This window comes from Lissotriton vulgaris, chromosome 3_1 (assembly GCF_964263255.1).
Source record: "Lissotriton vulgaris chromosome 3_1, aLisVul1.2, whole genome shotgun sequence".
NCBI classification, from domain to species: Eukaryota; Metazoa; Chordata; class Amphibia; order Caudata; family Salamandridae; genus Lissotriton; species Lissotriton vulgaris.
Genome location: NC_141689.1, coordinates 2,084,548,711 through 2,084,567,065, shown reverse-complemented (window position 1 = coordinate 2,084,567,065; position 18,355 = coordinate 2,084,548,711). Strand labels below are relative to the sequence as shown.

The window sequence follows — 18,355 nt, the reverse complement described above, 5'->3', positions numbered from 1 at the left end:
GGGTGTCGTTGCCTCTCTCGGTGATGGGCAGAATAGCCATCTCTAAGATGGCCGTACTCCTGTGCCTGTTGTACTTCACAAATTTGCCAGTTCTTTTTCCTGACTCCATTTTTCACACACTGCATTCACTCCTATCTGAACTCATCTGGGGAACGGGATGCAGAAGGGAGGGACTACCTAAATTCAGCTGGGGCCGGACAAAGGTGGCCTAGGGGTGCTGTATTTTCACGCCTACTGCTTTGCAAGTCAGTTGCAATGCTTGTCGTACTGGCTTGCGGGACGCAAATTGCACGAACTTGGCTTTACTCCGCTATCCCTGAGCCAGGGCACCCTTCACACCTTGCTACTACTGAGGGGCAGGATGCCTCCTGACTCCCCGCTGTTGCTACGAATAACACTTTCTTATTGAAAAAAAGGCCTTACAATATACAAAGCAATGCCTCCCCTACTCCCCTAACACTCCCTTACTTGGGATTCCAACTACAACTCGCTTGGTCACTAAGAGGAGTATACTTTATCTGAAGGAAACAGGTTAGTATTAGATTCCTTACCTTAGAATATCCCAAGGCGTCAGACTGGATCCGGAAACTTTTGCGTAGCACGTAGCAGTACCCTTGCGCGTCGGTAGGCGTCGTCTGCGGCTCCGCGTCCGTCATCGTTGTCAATACCCCAAATGGGCTATTATCTGAGCCTTGAATGTAAAATGGAGATATAACTATGTTCAAGCTCATTGGACCTTCTTTACAAAATCTATGTCTCCATTGCAACAGCGCTTACAAAGGCCACAACCTTACATAAAATCAATAAAGTATGTTTAAAAAAAAGCCTGCTTTCTGTAATTTTTATGAAGACCAGTGCCAAATGTGTAAGATTGTAAACAATGAATTACACAAACTCTTATTGTTTGTCGCTAAAATCTTTCCAGTCTTCTCCTGTGTAGTCTATTTACAGATATCCTAAACCGCGATCCCTAAAGTCTTGAGATGTTGCTTGGGAAAAAATGTAGCTATTTAGTAATTCATGTAACCCCTCATACTGCCCCCTTATGTAGGCCTCATGTGTGTAAGTACTTTAGTATTGGTCAAGTATCCATTATTATGTACTTAAGTGAAGTTGCAGATGATGTGTCAGTTGGTTGGAGAAGTGTGGCTCACGGTGTAGAGCAGGCAGACCCGGAAGCTGAGGTCAGACCCGGGACCAGGGTTCAATTCCCGACGCGGCAGGGTCTTGAGCTCAAATGTCCACGGACTCGATAATTATCGCTTCGGTGCCTGCTCTAATCATGGGTTCTCACTCTGCAACTCTGGGCATTAAGCTTGCTTAATCTCCACAATGGCCCCCCTGCGGCGGGATGCCTGGCTTTCACCTTGGGGATGCCCTGTAGGGGCTATCTCACAGGGAAAAAGCCAGGACGGGTTCCCAAGGCAAGCGCTCAATAAATGCAATAATAATAATAATAATAATAATAATAAAAATTGGGTGGTTTTTCAGTTTAATCCTCCGCTCAGTTCCACAAAGGTTTTAAACCGACCTTTATTAATCAGGTATATTTCCCTATCCTCCCATACGGCTTGTGCTATTACTCGTTTAGCAAGACGGATGTCTCCTTTGTGCCAGAGGGATGTCCTCTCTTGTGTTCTGCTGTGCCTAGCTTTTTGCACACTGTCAGAAGTACCAAAGGATGCGAGTAACAGGGTTCACCTGTTCAGTTACTTTTGGTCAATTTGTGTATAGTATCCCATACTCCTTGTTTTTTGAAGAACCATCTCTATTTGTACCCAACTCGGAGGATCTGCTTATCAGCAGTAGGTTTTGTCTCACTTTTTAGGGACTTTTTCAAATTAAAATTGACTCTTTTTTTCCTCTCACTAAAATTAACCGAAATTGGCCAATATGCCCTGTAACAGGCTCTTTTTTGGGGGAAAATGTCTTATGTGTATTTTGTGAAGTGTGCTCCGGGATCCCACACATGGACAGGAATTCTCAGTACTTGTAATTTAAATCCAGATTACCCTCTGGAACTAGCATTATGGATAACTTATTTTTCCATATTAAAATACTTAAAGCATACAGAAAGACTAAATACCCAAAGTTGTGGGTGATAATCATGCATAATATTAATTTGATCATGGATTTACAAAGATAATGTTATACACAGAAATTGAATAGATTCTTTGCACATTCACACAGACGTTTATTTTCCTTGTTTGGGTACATGGATTGCAGTGTATTTTAGCTTGTTAAATCAACACATACCTATTTCGCCCTTGGGGTTGTTCAACTTAAGGATTTCAAAAGGCTGGAAAGTGTTATAGGAGGTTAATTAGTGGTTCCATAGTACAAGGAGATATTATCAAAAGTAAATGCCAAAGATGTTAATAGTAAATAAGGCTGTCTTGTCCAATGTGAAACACATAAAGACAGATAAAATGTCAACTAATGCTTTTGATCTTTTTGATGTCTGTAGTTAATATAAGTGTAGTCTAATCTTGATAACAAAGAACAAGTAATTGCATTGTACAACTGTTTAATATGTAGGCTCAAAAGTGAATACGAGGACTGTAACTGGAGGTAGTAGGTCGCCAGCTTTGCTGCGGCAACACAGGAGGTAGAGAACTAATAGCGGCGTGAATAGAGTCATAGAAAAAAGTATGTGAAGAACTAAATTAAGTCAAGTAGGCAGAATGGTCCTACTAGTGTTCCTGGGCAGGTGGAAGGTAACAGCCTACCAAAAATGTCCATTCTGATTTGTCAGGGAGCAATGACTGTAAATAATTGTGGATAGAAAGGAAACTTGTGGCATAAGTAGTAAAGTTGCAAGTACGTCTATGGCAGGTTGACATGAGTACTCAAGTCTTACATTTTTTGACCTGTAATGGCCAGTTTAGTTTGAGATCTGATGGCAGGGATTTCACTGAGGTCTGGTCGTGAGAGAGGGCTAATAACGATAAACCACGTCACCCACAAACGGTGTGGGTGACGTGGTTGTGAGAAAATGTGATGAGGGCTCTCGCTTTTATCGATACAGTAAAGTTTCTTCTAAGGTCAATGCTACAGTTTGCCCCCCCCCCCCCTACAACTACGTGGCAGTGCACTAAAATGAATTATTAAATACAAAAAAGTACAAAAATGCTACTGTGAACTCCTATTTCTTCCAAATCTCCCATTCACGTTGGGGAGTCGAGAAATACCATTAACAGTAATTATGTAATTCCTGGTATCTAAAAATGACATATTTTCTGTAAAACCCTTAACTAGATGTAACTTTGATTGATACTTTGTTAGTTTTGAGCTTTAGTATTCATGTTATTCCATGTCAAGTAAACTACCTCTTCACCAGGAGTCAAAAAGGCACAGTTCTTAATAAGTTGCATCAGTCAGTCACGGGATACAACTGTGCATATTCATGTACGTATTTTTATGTTCCAATATATTTACATTGTTAAAAGTCGGCGCTCTATCTGTTTTAGGTTTATGAAAGTTCCAGCATCCCAAATTGCTATAATAAATTTGGATCCTTTCTCTTTGTTTTTTCGAAATTAGTTTTTCTTGATTATTTAAACAGCCCCAAAAGGAAGACCAAGTTGCGGAAGACATCTTCCTTAGACTAAAAATTAATATATGCCTTCCTTATTTTTAATGTCTCTGTGTTGCAACTACTAATTCAGGACTACACGTAACCTATTATGCCCTCAAAGATGTTTTCAAATGTTAAATATGTCGACTGTCAGCAATTTTGAGGAGACTTCTTGTTTCTTCATCTCCCTCCTGCACAATCTTCTCAAGCAACACAAACTTAATAGTGTCTCTTCTTGGGGTGAGCACCAGATCTACGCACTGCTGAGGTTCTCTTAGTTAAATGGGACCAGAACTCGCTTCGGCAAGCCAAATTGTGTATATTTTTCTTACAAAATTTCATGAAAAGTTATGAAATTATACTTTTGTATTAAAATGTGAATTGCTATGATCTCATTTCACTTTCCTTTTTACCCAAGTGCACATGTCATATTAAGTCTTGCGAGATGCATGTCAGGGCACTACTTCTAGTAGAAAATGTCTGTTCTCTAGGCATTCTCTGGGTGGTATCTCACAAGACTTTTTAGCATGAGGTGCACTCTTAGATAAAAAATCAAGACTCAAAATTGCATAATTTCGGGAAATTTCCTGAATTTCGTGTAAGTCATAATTAAAATTTCACCCAGGCCTAAAAGTCAAACCTACAACTATGTCTAATTTTGAAACCTTTTTTACAAGACTAGTAGAAGGTTATATGTGTCCTACAGTCTAATTTCAACTGTAGATGTTCGAGGACTCATTAATGTCTCCCTTATCCTCTCCTTTACCCTCCTCCCAACATGCCCCAGAAGGCATTCCTCCTCTCGTTGCTTCCCAACAATGCCATGTCATTGCCCAGATTCAAAAAGAGGTCTCTTTTCCAGTCTTTTGAGGAAACAACATATTCACTTTAGCTCCTTTCTGACAAAATCCATGTTTAAGTTGCTTCATTTGTCCCGCCTCTGCTCTGTTTACTAGTTAACTTTCAGAAATTGAAGAATCTATGACTGCTGGCATGGCAGAAGGTCCTATCACTAGGCAACTTCTTGCTTCTGCATTCCCAAAGTACATTATTACTGTTGAACCAGCATGTTGCTCATTATGTTCGGATTTTCATTCCTCTTTTTCAACAACATAAACATTTAGAAGTCCTCTCCAGGTCTTTCCCTTCCACTTATGAGAGGAAACATTACGACCAGGAGAATGTGCTCTCTCCTATGACTCTCAAAGATTTCCACTTTATTTTCAATAACGCCCTTCTATTCTACCAAAGACTGGTTCAGCCTATTTTGTCCTTTATTCCCTCTACATGTTCAGTTACCTGTATTTATAATTGCCAAGCCCCTCTCAAACCTCTCAACCTCAATTTGCTCAACCATGAAGTTCACTTTGAGTTGTGCCTTATTAATGTTGTCCACATTAAGTTCAGCTTTGGATGTGCCTATCGCTGTCTTTTATAACATATCCACCATTCTTGATGGGTAGAAAGCACTAGTGGGCCCCTCTTTATCATGGACTTTCTGGTAGTAACGAATTAGTTCCTCTCCAAGCTCTTTTAGGTTTCTCTGAGCCAGGAACTTGATTCCTCCTACAGGATTCACCCTGTCTTTGCTGCCATATTCCACCTTGCTGTATGTTAGTATTGTGTAATTGTGAGTGGACCCGAGATGCCTTAGATAGCATGGTATAATAGCCAATTATGAGAGGTAAATGTTTTGTTCGACCTTCTGCATAAGAGTGCTCCGTTGTCTTACTCCAAGCATGGAGCATTTATTTTGTTTATGCAAATCGATGCTTCACCGGAAGCAGCATTCTGGTCATGTTGGAAAGGAAGCCACCTTTTCAGCGCAAAAGTAGAATACATTTTTCATCCATTGAAGTCCTAGCTGCTAAAGGATAGCATCTCTGACAAGAGAAATGCAAAATATCTGGACTGGCGTAACACTTGAATGATGACATCTCACTACAAGTCCGAGCCCAGGACAAACACATGTTGCATTGATCCACTCCTCTTTTGCAGCATACCTGTAAAAAAGTGTGATTACCTTGTGTTTGTCAGCCTTGCTAATGCTTTTTAAATGCCCTTGCCACCCATGAAAATACCTACCTACGAAGGAAACAATAAATATGAAATATAAAAATGATCATTTGAACTTACCTTAAGAAGAATGTTTTTCGCACAGAGACTCAATGTCCCATCATGCAATTTGTTGCACCTTGCATACGCCCACTGGGGGCCGTCATATCCTTGAATAAATGGATGGTACTAAACAGCTGCGAATTCAAATGTCGTTTTTTGCCCAGGAAGAAGGGGTTGATAGACCTTGAAACGCGTTGGCTGCAGTAATTTAAAGTGGCATACGAAGGCAGGCTGCATTTTAAAGCCAGAGGCAGAGTGAGGTTGCGTGTGCTTCCAAGCTGCAGGGCGTTTTGTTTTTAAAATTACTACGCGTGGGTCCGACCGCGGAGAGCTGCACCATTGTGAGTTGGGAGACAAGTAACAACTAGCTCAACAAGGCTGCCATTTTGACTGTTCATCACTGGATCAGCACGTCGCTCAATATGCTAACTGAATCTGCCAGAGTGAGTCAGACGTACGAAGGAAACAATAAATATGAATTATAAAAATGAACATTTGAACTTAATTTAAGAAGAATGTTTTTCGCACTGAGACTCAATGTTCCATCATGCAATTTGTTGCACCTTGCATAAGCCCACTGGGGGCCGTCATATCCTTAACCCCTTCGATGCTGATGACGAGCTCAGCTCGTCATCAGCCACGGTGGTCGTGTGCGGATGACGAGCTGAGCTCGTCATGTAACGCAGCTTTTGGAAAAAAGCGCCTAGCGCAAAAATAACCGCCGCAGCGATGCAGTTAAATAAATGGAAGGTAAAGAACTGCGAATTCAAACGTTGTTTTTTGGCCAGGAAGAAGGGGTTGAAAGACCTTGAAACTCGTTGGCTGCAGTATTTTAAAGTGGCATACGAAGGCAGGCTGCATTTTAAAGCCAGAGGCAGAGTGAGGTCGAGTGCGCTTCCAAGCTGCAGTGCGTTTTGTTTTACAAATTGCGCCGCACACAGGAACTTAGTTTTTCTACGTTTATTGGCACAGATCCAAGTCAATCACCCCAACGCATTTCGGCCTTGCGGCCTTTCTCACGGTAGGTGGCACTACTTTTACCATCTGTTTTTAAAAGAGTCACATGACATTACATTCTCCCAAAGAATTCTGGGAGTTGTAGTTTCCGTATTAACAACATACAAAGAACCTTTGTGATAGTTATTATGTAGCACTTTGTTTTGTCCATCATGGGTTATACATAACTGAGATGCCATTAGTAAGATACATTATATTGCGTGCTGTCAGATGTATATAACAGTTAATTATATAGTATATATTATTGTTAAATATTGTTGAACCAGATTTCCATTTTGCTTTTTGGATTCTTTTACGGTTTCTGAAAGTTCAGGGTATAGTACCCGAGTATTTTAAGCTAACAGTTTACACAATCATGTTTACACACATTAATGTATCGTGTTTACCACCTAGAGGTAAAATGATTCTTGATTTTTGTTACCAGGTTTGGTGGGCAATGTCCGTTTCTATAGTTAGCTCCTTGCAATCACCTTTCTCTTGTTCATAGGTGGACATAAAGTTCCTCATCCAGATTGATCCCTTTCGGGTGTTTTGTCCTCATGCAGATGATATATTTGGATTCTAGTTGCCGCAATTTCTTTTTGCGATCTCCCATTCTTTCATTCGGTTCAACAGTATCGTTGGCAAAGAAACTCATTTTACGCCAGTCGCCACTTTGACAGTTTAGGATGTGTTTTGCTGTTGCGTATGATAGGTCTTTATTTTTTACTGCTCTTATATGCTCTAAAATGCGCTTTTTCAGCATACAGATGGTGCTGCCTATATACATCATTTCGCAGTTACATTGTATCACATATACCACAAAGTGGGTGGTGCAGGTTATTTTTGAGTTGATTTCAATCAGCCTTCCTGCCGGATCTCTTATACATTTTTTGTTCTCCCCGATTTTACAAGCTTTACAGTTGTTGCATTTATTAAAGCCCACTTTTTGTTTTTCGATCAAATTTGTTGGTTTTTTCTTTTTTGATTGAAAATGACTCTTCACTAGTGAATCTTTGATTGATGATACTTTCCTAAAAGTGATTTTTGGTTCTGGACCGATTATGTTACTTAAATCATGATCCTGTTGTAATAGCGGCCAGTATTTTTGTACACTTTTTTTGATTTTGTGGGCTTCTTTACTGTAAGATAGTATTAATCTTAGTGTATGTGGATTTATCTAATTTTGATTAGTGTCTTTGAACTTCATTACCAAGATATCCTGTCGGGTTTTGTTCTCAATTTTTCCCATGCTTGCCTTCAAATTTCTTTCTCTGTACCCTCTTCTCCTCAGTCTGTCCGCACATTTGAGGATTTCTTTAGTTGCTTCTTCTTCCTTGGAGTAATTTCTTTTCATTCTGGTGAATTCTCCAAAGTGGATACTCCTTATTAGAGACTTGGGATGAAAGCTTTCGGCATGTAAGATGCTGTTGGTGGCTGTCTTTTTTCTGTATAGTGTAGTTTGAATTTGTCCGTCGTAAATATATACTGAGATATCTAAAAAGTTAATTTTTTGGCGACTCATATTGCAGGTGAAAGACAGACCAATCTCATTGTTGTTAAGCATACTGAAGTACTCCATGAATTCCTGTTTGGTGCCATTCCAAATCACGAGCAGATAGTCGATGTATCGCGACCATAAGATTATTTTCTCCAATGCCATGCTATTTTGTGGTCCCCACGCTATCTCCTTCTCCCACCATCCCATGGTGAGGTTAGCATAATTGGGGGAGAAAGAGATACCCATCGCACATCCGCATTTCTGATGGTAGATGTCGTGATTGAAGAAGAAGATGTTATTATGTAGTCAATTTAATCAGAAAGGAGAATGGACACTTGTAGCTTCATAACCATTGGTTATAATGGAACACCCTCATAAACGCTGCGATATCAATTGCGGTGTATATCTGTTGTCCGCCCACGATCAGCGTTATGGCATAGTCATCGGGTGTCCAATTTCGTGCTATATGCCAGCCTCATCCTGAGGCAACCTCTGGTCTGGGTAGCAGTGTCTAGAGAATAAGGGACACCCCCAGAGGGAAGGTACAGAAAAAACAAGAAAAAATATTTTTAAGGTAAAAAAAAATGCCTCTCCAAAAGAAACTTTAATATTAAAAGGAAAAGTAATGTTATTAAAAATGAATTGGATATTGTGGTCAATCAAGTTACTGGATCACCTCATATCTTCTAAAGAACGGTTGACATGTTTCTGCTCTTTATGGCCCAGCCGGGTCTATAGAGCATTCGTCAGGACATACAAGACAACAGGTAAGTACTTACACCATTTGTGTAGTTTTCAAAAAAGTGTGTAAATTCTCAACACTTGACTGAACTAATTCTTTTGATTCCTAAAATGAAGAAACAAACATCCACGTTATGAATGTAAAAAATTGTACAATATAGCACTATGAATATTCTATGATTTCAGAGGAATAAACGAATAAACGTGCATCACATTTTTAGCACTCTGGACAGAAGTGAAGGGGGAATCTTAGGGGGCACAATGGGTCCTTGCTGGGAACAATTAGAGTTCTATTACGAAACAGTGTGGAAATGGCGTTTTATGGTAAAAATACGAAAAAATTGGCACACATTCTAATTAGTATCACCACATAAACATCTCTAGTTATGTAAACACGCAAGTTAGAACTGGACACGGTAGTAAGACTGTGTTGGTTTACCATCTGTTAAATCTCGACAAACAATGAGGTGAAAATCGCCACCTTTCATTCAAAGCTAAACCAACATCTATTGCATAAACATTATTTAGTCACCATTCGTATGTGTCCTCGTGGAGACAAGGGATTTAAACATTTCTCGCGTTTATTTTTTAATAGGGAGAATGTTCCAATTACTGGATTCAGCCATTACTGTGTCAATATAATTGCGACGATCTAAAACATGATATTAATAAAAACGTATTGCACATACTCTAGGGGCTTGATATTACGTGCAGGGAAAATTACCTTGCTTTAGGTGATTAAGTTCGTCCTCAGGGTGCATGGGTTATATCTAAGCCCGAGCTACGGAGGATAGAAAACGGGGGATGAGGAAGAATTGTAAAAAAGGGGTTCGGGCACATTACTATTCTATTTGTTTTTTAGTAACGCTCTGCCGCCATTCTTACCCGTGTGCTGGAGATGTCTCCTCGTCCTGTGCTGGCTCTGCCCCCGGATGTACAGAGGACACTCCCCCTTCCTGTTTTTAACAACATCTCAGTAGAGATAGGACTAAAGTCGTGCCTGTTTATTAAAAAAACATGAAGCTTTATGCATTTCGGTATAGTTTGCAATGAAGGATTCTAAGTATTTCGCCAAAAGAGAATATGTGCTTGTTCATGGTCAAATATTTAAATATATGAACTAACGACTCTGTGTTTCCTCCTTTTATTTTACGGTGTGTTTATGTCGTGAATTAATGCATGTATACATAGAAACTGAAATACAGATTGATGTTATTATGTAGGCATATCTGGTTATGGTCCGTAGCATTGCCGAATGCTAAAGTTCATTGATATTCCTTTGTTTCAGGAAATATGCACAGGCATTTATACCGATGGTATATATAGATATAGATAGATATACATGTATATATAGATAGATATACATGCACACACACAATGCTCAGGTAGCACATAATCATATAAGGCTTTATTGAAATGTATTTTCATTAGTTGCCAATGGTATCCTTCATGGGTGGCAAGGGCATTGATATATATATATATATATATATCGCCTGTACGAGTGTTGTCGAGCCATGCAATTTACATATTTTTACGTATGTGTATGCGTTTATCTGCATGATGATGTTATCGTCTTAATATGGCGGCCATTCACGACAATAATACTGCAGTCCTTCTTTGTTTGTGATTATGCCAAATGACGTCCTTTTAAAGAGACGAGCGTCTATGCTCTTTGCACAATTTGAAAAAGCCCTACGGCGAAACGCGTCGTTGCTGTTTAGTTCCTTGAAATAAACTTGCTGTGGAACTACCCCCTGCGTGTGCTACTTTCCTTTGGATACATTGTCCGTGGATGTTTGGAGCTGTAATTTTCGTAACGGGCACACCCCCGTTTTGTGTGCACCCGCTCACGAGTGCAACTGGCTGGTGTTTGGTAGCTGTGGATATATATATATATATATATATATATATATATATATATATATATATATATATATATATATATATATATATATATATATATATATATATATATCCCCAACCCACTCTGCAAAGAAACTGGAACAAAATCACCATCGACCAGATCTCCTCATCGCTTCTTCAAAAGCCCCCCGCCCACTCCTCAAACCCAGACCAAGCAGCCACCAACCTCACCCAATGGTTATCCAACAGCGCCAACATCCTAGCACCACTGAAAAAACGACAAATCAAACTAGGCAGCAAGAAGGCCTCCTGGTTCAACGATGATCTTAAGAAATCCAAGAAACTTTGTCGCTCCCTCGAGAAGGCCTGGAAAAAAGACTCAACCACCAGCACCAAGGACGCCTTCAAAAACGCCACCCGCATACACCACCAACTAATCCGAAATGCCAAGAAAGCAGCCTTCAAGGACCGTCTAGATAACAACGCCCACAACAGCAAGGAATTATTCAACATCGTCAAGGAATTTACCAACCCTTCAGCCAACTCCAACGACATCACCCCCTCTCAAGCCCTCTGCGACTCCCTAGCCTCATTCTTCCACAACAAAATTGAAGACATCCACAACAGCTTCGACAACCAACCCGAAGACCAACCCACCCAATCCCCTGCAGGACCCCCACCCCCCCTGAACATCCTCAATGACTGGAAGCCAATCTCCACTGAGGACACCATCCGTCTGATGAACTCTATCCACTCAGGATCCCCCACAGACCCTTGCCCTCACCACATCTTTAACAAAGCAGACTCCATTATTGCACCGCACCTCCGAGACGTCATCAACTGCTCCCTCAACTCCGCAACCTTCCCGGAAAGCTGAAAACATGCCGAACTCAGCGCCCTCCTGAAGAAACCCACAGCTGACCCCACCGAACTCAAAAACTATCGCCCTATCTCACTCCTTCCATTCCCGGCCAAAGTCATTGAGAAAGCTGTCAACAACCAGCTCGCCGCATTCCTCGAAACCAACAAATCCCTCGACTCCTCACAGTCCGGCTTCCGAGCCAAGCACAGCACCGAAACCGCCCTCATCGCAGCAACAGACGACATTCGAACTCTACTGGACAATGGAGACACAGTCGCCCTCATCCTCCTCGACCTCTCCGCAGCTTTCGACACTGTCTGCCATAGCACCCTTCTACAGCGCCTCAAAAACATCGGAATCCAAGGAAAAGCACTGGAATGGATCACCTCCTTCCTCTCCGGAAGAACCCAGAGAGTCCGCCTTCCACCATTCAAGTCAGAGGCCACTGAAGTCATCTGCGGCGTACCTCAAGGGTCCTCACTCAGTCCCACCCTCTTCAACGTTTACATGAGCCCCCTCGCGGCCATCGCACGCCAACATAACCTCAACATCATCTCCTACGCCGACGACACTCAACTGATCCTATCACTCACCAGAGACCCTAACACGGCCAAAACCAACCTACACGAAGGAATGAAAGAAGTAGCCGAATGGATGAAGCACAGCCGTCTGAAACTGAACTCCGACAAAACAGAAGTCCTCATCTTAGGTACCTCCCCCTCCGCCTGGGACGACTCTTGATGGCCAGAGGCCCTTGGAAAAGCACCCATCCCGACGGACCACGCACGGAACCTGGGCGTCATCCTGGATTCCTCACTCTCGATGATCAGACAAGTCAACGCCGTTTCTTCATCTTGCTTCAACATTCTTCGCATGCTCAAAAAAACATTTCGCTGGATCCCTACCGAAACTAGAAAAACAGTCACCCACGCTCTGGTCACGAGCCGACTGGACTACGGAAACACCCTCTACGCCGGCACCACCGCAAAACTCCAGAAAAAACTACAACGCATCCAGAACGCCTCAGCCAGGCTCATATTAGACATCCCGCGTAAAGAACACATCTCTGATCACCTGAAAAACCTCCACTGGCTCCCCGTCAATAAGAGGATCACTTTCCGGCTCCTAACCCACGCACACAAAGCACTCTACGAAATCGGACCCGAATGCCTCAACACACGACTATCCTTCTACACCCCCTCCCGCCAGCTACGATCCTCCAACCAAGCCCTTGCCACTGTACCTCGCATCAACAAAACCACCATGAGAGGTAGATCCTTCTCCTACCTAGCAGCTAAAACTTGGAACTCACTTCCCACTCACCTTCGCCTTACTCAGAACCACCTAGCATTCAGAAAGCAACTCAAAACGTGGATATTCGACAAGTAACTCCCCACCCTCCTACAAGCGCCTTGAGACCCTCTGGGTATGTAGCGCGCTATATAAATCTTTTGACTTGACTTGACTTGACTATATATATATATATATATATATTTATATTTTCACAGGATGGCTCCACAACACCTCCGGCAAGCAATGAAGCAACACCAGCGAGAGAGGAGACGGACCACAGGATCAGGTGCAAAAGATTTATTTTAGCACAGGGAAACAGCTACGCGTTTCTGGCTACACGAGTCCTTGATCACGCTGATATATATAATCTAGTGCTTGACTTCCTTTTCACCGACAAACGGAGCCCACTTCAAAAAGCGATCAAAAGGTTTCTTTATTTTCTTACAAGTCATACATGTATCACACCAAATTGTTCTTCACCCAAAAAAATGTATAGAGAGAGAATGAGAGATATAGATAGTTCCTTCCATTCTAGGATGTGTCACTGCTAGTTGTATTTTTCCCATGTTGGGCAATTCTAAAAGATATATTCATAGGCGACTGGTAACTCTATGGCACACCTGATGCCTATATTTGTTGATGGTTACCACTTTGGTTGTTGCACCAGAAAACCTGTCTGTGTTGTCTAGTGCACAATTTTGTGGGCTAGGCAGATACATTCACAGTTGCCAATTTGAAACATTCCATTAACCCTAAAATGTAATTTCCTAAAAGGCTACGCTTGCAGAGTATGTCCGCTATTATTGTACATCAAGTTGTGAAAATGTGTACCATCTAGATCATTCTTTTGAAATCTACTTTCCACATTGAATATGTTTTAGAAATCTATCTCTTGAAAACAATACATTTTCAACTCTTGGGAGAAACATGCTACGAGCTACCTGACTTTATTTTTTTTTCCATCTTGTTCATGTCCAGTTGTTTATTTTTTCTTGCTGTCAGAAGTGAGATAGTTTATACAGTGGTGTAGCTAGTGTATTACTCCTGATGCAAACCTGGAAAAGGAGCCATGGCAGTTTCATGGATGGGTAATAAAACAGCCTTGATTGGAATGTAGTTAGCCCATCATGGCCCAGTGGAGAAGTGTGGCTCACCGGTTAGAGGCGGCAGACCCAGAAGCAGAGGTCGGCCCGGAACCAGGGTTCATTTCCCGATGCGGCAGGGTACGGAACCAATGCCAGCGGGCTCGATAAATCTCGCCTCGGTGCCTCTCTAACCATGGGTCCCACGCTGCAACTCTGGGCAATAGCTTGCTTAATCTCCACAACAGCCCCCTCGCTGCCGGGGATGCCTGGCTTCACCTTGGGGGTGCCCAACAGGGACCATCTCACAGGGTAAGCCAGGACGGGTTCCCCAGTAGCACACAGCGCCAAGAAACCCTGGGGTAAACGTGCGCTCTACAAATTCATACTAACATAACAAATTCATACTAACATCATACCATAGGGACCAGTGATTACTGAACAGATGATGAATAGTCCCCCAAGGCTGTAAACATTTTTGCACTGTGTCCAATTTATTTACAGACCGAGTCATATCTTGTACTATAAACATCCATGAACCACTTATCAATAATTTTTTGTCCAATAAGATGCTCTTCTTCCCTGCCGCATTTCATAATGTTCTAATTAGCAAATTGTTCCATGGCAATGTTCACTTGAATCATGAGTAAGTATTAGCTTAACCAATAAAACTGGTTTACATTTTTTGTTTTAAGCCATGATTATTGGTTTTTACCAGCGTTCGCCTTGTGATCCTCAGACAAGCTAACCAAAGCAAGTGGCAGGCTGCACCTCAGTCACCAGACTCACCATTAACACCAATGTGGTTGCTTACAACTTACAGCTATGTATTGTAAACGTATGTACAATTAATGCATGCCTGAAAATACCGGGGTTTTCAGCACTTTTTTTCATTTTAGGCGTCAGCAATCTGCCATATCCATGGCAGACCAAGGATTCTTTTGGCACTGCCAGATGTACTGCTGTAGTGCCAAATCTGCCAGTACTTTATTGCTTTTAGATTCTCTGGTTGGACTCGCTAATGCTCTGCCTTGTGACAGACCTGGGTGCTAATGTCCACAGAAACTTGTTGCAATAGAGCTGATATGGCAGATGAGATGAAATGTTGACATACCACACAATCTCCTGCCAGGGCAGAGGATAAAATGCAGCAGGACTATACTGTTTTTCATTGAACGAGCAGAAAACCATCTCACTGCATTACAAAGAGAATGTTCTCATCTATTCACCAGATTCATTTGGGAGCCATAAAAGAGAAGATTCTTCTTATAATACAAAGCTGCATGCCCGTTCATTGATGAGCGTGGTAACTTATTTTTGCTGTGTATCACTGTCTGAGAATTACTTTGTCTACTGTTTACAAAATGAGAAGTGTAACAGCAAAAATGTAATTTCGTGGGCTTGTACAAAACTTGACAGAAAACGCATGGAGCCAGGGCCTAAATGGGACTCACTCAAACAAGCCAGTGGCATGAGAGGGCATATCCAAAGCCCTATATGTGTATTCTGTGAATTAGAGCCAGCTAATGTCTGTAGTCCGACATTAATATGCATTTTTTAAATGTTATCTAGCAAGATCATCCAAGCTTCTTCCGATTGAATGTATATATATTTATTTTGAATAACCTGTAAAGACAAACTTTCTCCTTATGAAATTATTCCTAAATACTTAGTAATTTTCTTTACATGTAAAACACAACTCTCGTCTCACATCTCAACTTAAACTGGTGCTTTAAAAATAATGGTTCTGGCTGGCCTACAGGGTTCTGTAGGTGAGGGGAGTGGGGCTCCAATGGTGAATGTTACCTTCTGTAATGATCAAAGAGAAATTAATAGTATGATTCGAAGATCCGTAGTGAAATGTGTACTTGTCATATTGTTTGCTGAGCACATTGAAATAAAAAGTTATTAAAAAAAATAATGGTCTATGTTAACCCCGACAGTTTTGTGTTTGACCATAAATATCAAGTGGTTAGCTAAACACTGCTATGCACAGTGGAGCCCGAGGTTGTCCCTTAATATTATTTCTCTACAGATCTGTCTAATTTGATACTGAACTGTGATTTAATTATTCCAACATTTGGATTAGCATATGATCTTTTTCAGTAGTTACTGTAAATTCCTCAATCTTGAAATACAAATGCAAAAGCTTTTCTTTTTTGGGGCTGAAGCACCAAAGTAGAGGCATAGAAATTTAGAAAGTCACCATAAAAAGAAAATTATTGTTCTCATTGTTTTGTCCTATGAAACAGGAAGACCCTCAGTGATGTCTTTGACACCCAGACTTGCATCTGTTCTTCAGAGACAAAATAGCCTTTTTAGGGAATTCGAGGACTTGGTCACACTGTTCCAATTGGAAGTATCCTCTCTTTAAGAGAAATGTAATTGAGTGCAAGAACAGCTCAGTGGACTGAATATTTAATGTAGAGAACTTTGCTACCTTAATATGACCAGTTCAAATCAGAGCTTACTCCCCTTCGCGGCTCATCCTAATTATTTTGATAAAATGAGTGGCATTAAGTTGAATAATATTTTGATCTCTTATGTTCAGCTATGTAAGGCCACAATCCGGGGCACAGTGCACTTGAAAAGACACAGTATTATCATGATTTGTTTTGGAAAGCATTCTCTCGAAGGCAGTTCAATTGTGTTAGAATAGGTTAGTTGTGGAAGGTCACCTTATGCAATATGCAGGTAGGTGTGTCAGGAACTATGGACAGAAGGGTTCTAAAGCACCAATTTGACGTCCAGAAAACAAAGCTGAATGGTTAATCCTTAATTCATGTCATTTATTAGAAGTGTGTGTGCTAATTGTGCTTTGAAATTCCAAGACAACTTATTAGTTCTGGAGAAAGAGAGAGACATTGCCTTCGAACCCCCCAAGATGTCCACTTTTTCCCAGGCTTTCTGGTCATAGGTTCTCGGACTGAGATGTGTGTGTTATCAAATGATCTTTTAAGATAGAAAAAACTACTTTAGTGGGCAGCTCCAGTAGTAAGTAAGTAAATTCTTTATTGCTTGGTTAGTTAAAACCGTTACAATATATAACATTCTACGACGTTTAAAACAACTTTTAAAAAATAGGGAAGGAGTAGTAAGTAGCAACAGGGAAGAGGAGGAGAATTTTAAAAAACGAGGATAAAACTATGTTACAAAAAGGCCGCCACTGATTTCAGTGGGCTTTGCTAGAGCACGAGTTGTTATTCAAACAGTGTTCTTAGCTCTCGGCGAAGGTCGGTTCGATGGCTGTGGGCCTCGTTTTTTTCACAAAGCTGTCCAGAAATTTTACTGATCGGCAGATCAGTTGTGGGTCCGCTGAGCATAGAATCTGGACAATCGCAGATCGACAGGTGCGGACTCCTTGCTCGTTGAGTTTGTCTTTCAGCCAGTGCCTTCGATCTTGATACATTGCAGGACAGATACAGACTATGTGAATAACTTTAGTGGGCAGCTCCAGTAGAAAAGGCAATGATTCAGGAAATTGAGGTTACTCAGTCCAGCAGCATCACTATCCTGTCTCCTACATAAGCCTTCTGTCGTAAGCCAATATCCTAAAAATAAGATATTGTATTTCCTCACAATCCAGTATGTTTGAAGTTGGTAGCTCTGCTTCTGAGGACCTAGAGTTGAGAAATTCCAATCTTCTTTCTGATTGAATGAGGATTTTAAAGGAGACATATGGTGGTGTTGGACAGGGAATGTGCCTGTTAGAAGTCCCTTTTGCAACTATTGACTTCCTGGAGTGCCTACAACTCTTGCTGTTGGGCTGCAGAGATTTACCAGGGTTCTTTCTTGCACCAAAGACACTTATGTGCATTTGGTACTGCAGTAGATTGCCTTAACCATTGATTGACTTACAGTTCTTGAATTATTGAGGGTCGGGTTTCTATTCCCAATGTATGCCCCCGCCACTGGTAACGTGTGACCACATCCACCTATTTTGAAGATAAAGGCCTTTAACGTTTGAAAAAATGCTTAGATTCCAGTAATTAGTATCTTCTCATTTTTCTGCACAAATGAGACCCAAAGTATTGACCAAGACCCGTTTTTACTGTTTCACTTGAAATGAAAGGTGCACTTACAGCCCAACTGTAACTATGCCCACTTGTGCCGTTTCCAACCATTAGCAACCCCATTTGTGTTTGTTTTGATAGCCCTCATTGATATGTAATTGGAGGGTGATACATTTTTGCTGCTCACCTGAGCCAGAAATATCACCGTCCTTCTGAAACACTGGTGCCCCTTTCGTGTGCCAAGAGCCACGAGGATACCAGGTGGTTACAAAATTAGCAATTAGCCAAAGGCTTTTGGTTGAGATTGTA

General features: G+C 41.3%; 1 protein-coding gene across 9 annotated transcripts in view; it reads left to right on the top strand.

Annotated features, from left to right (window-relative positions):
* EXOC1 (exocyst complex component 1) overlaps positions 1–18,355 on the top strand; it is a 332,741-nt gene that overhangs the window by 286,524 nt on the left and 27,862 nt on the right. The gene's annotated exons all lie outside the window — the stretch shown is intronic.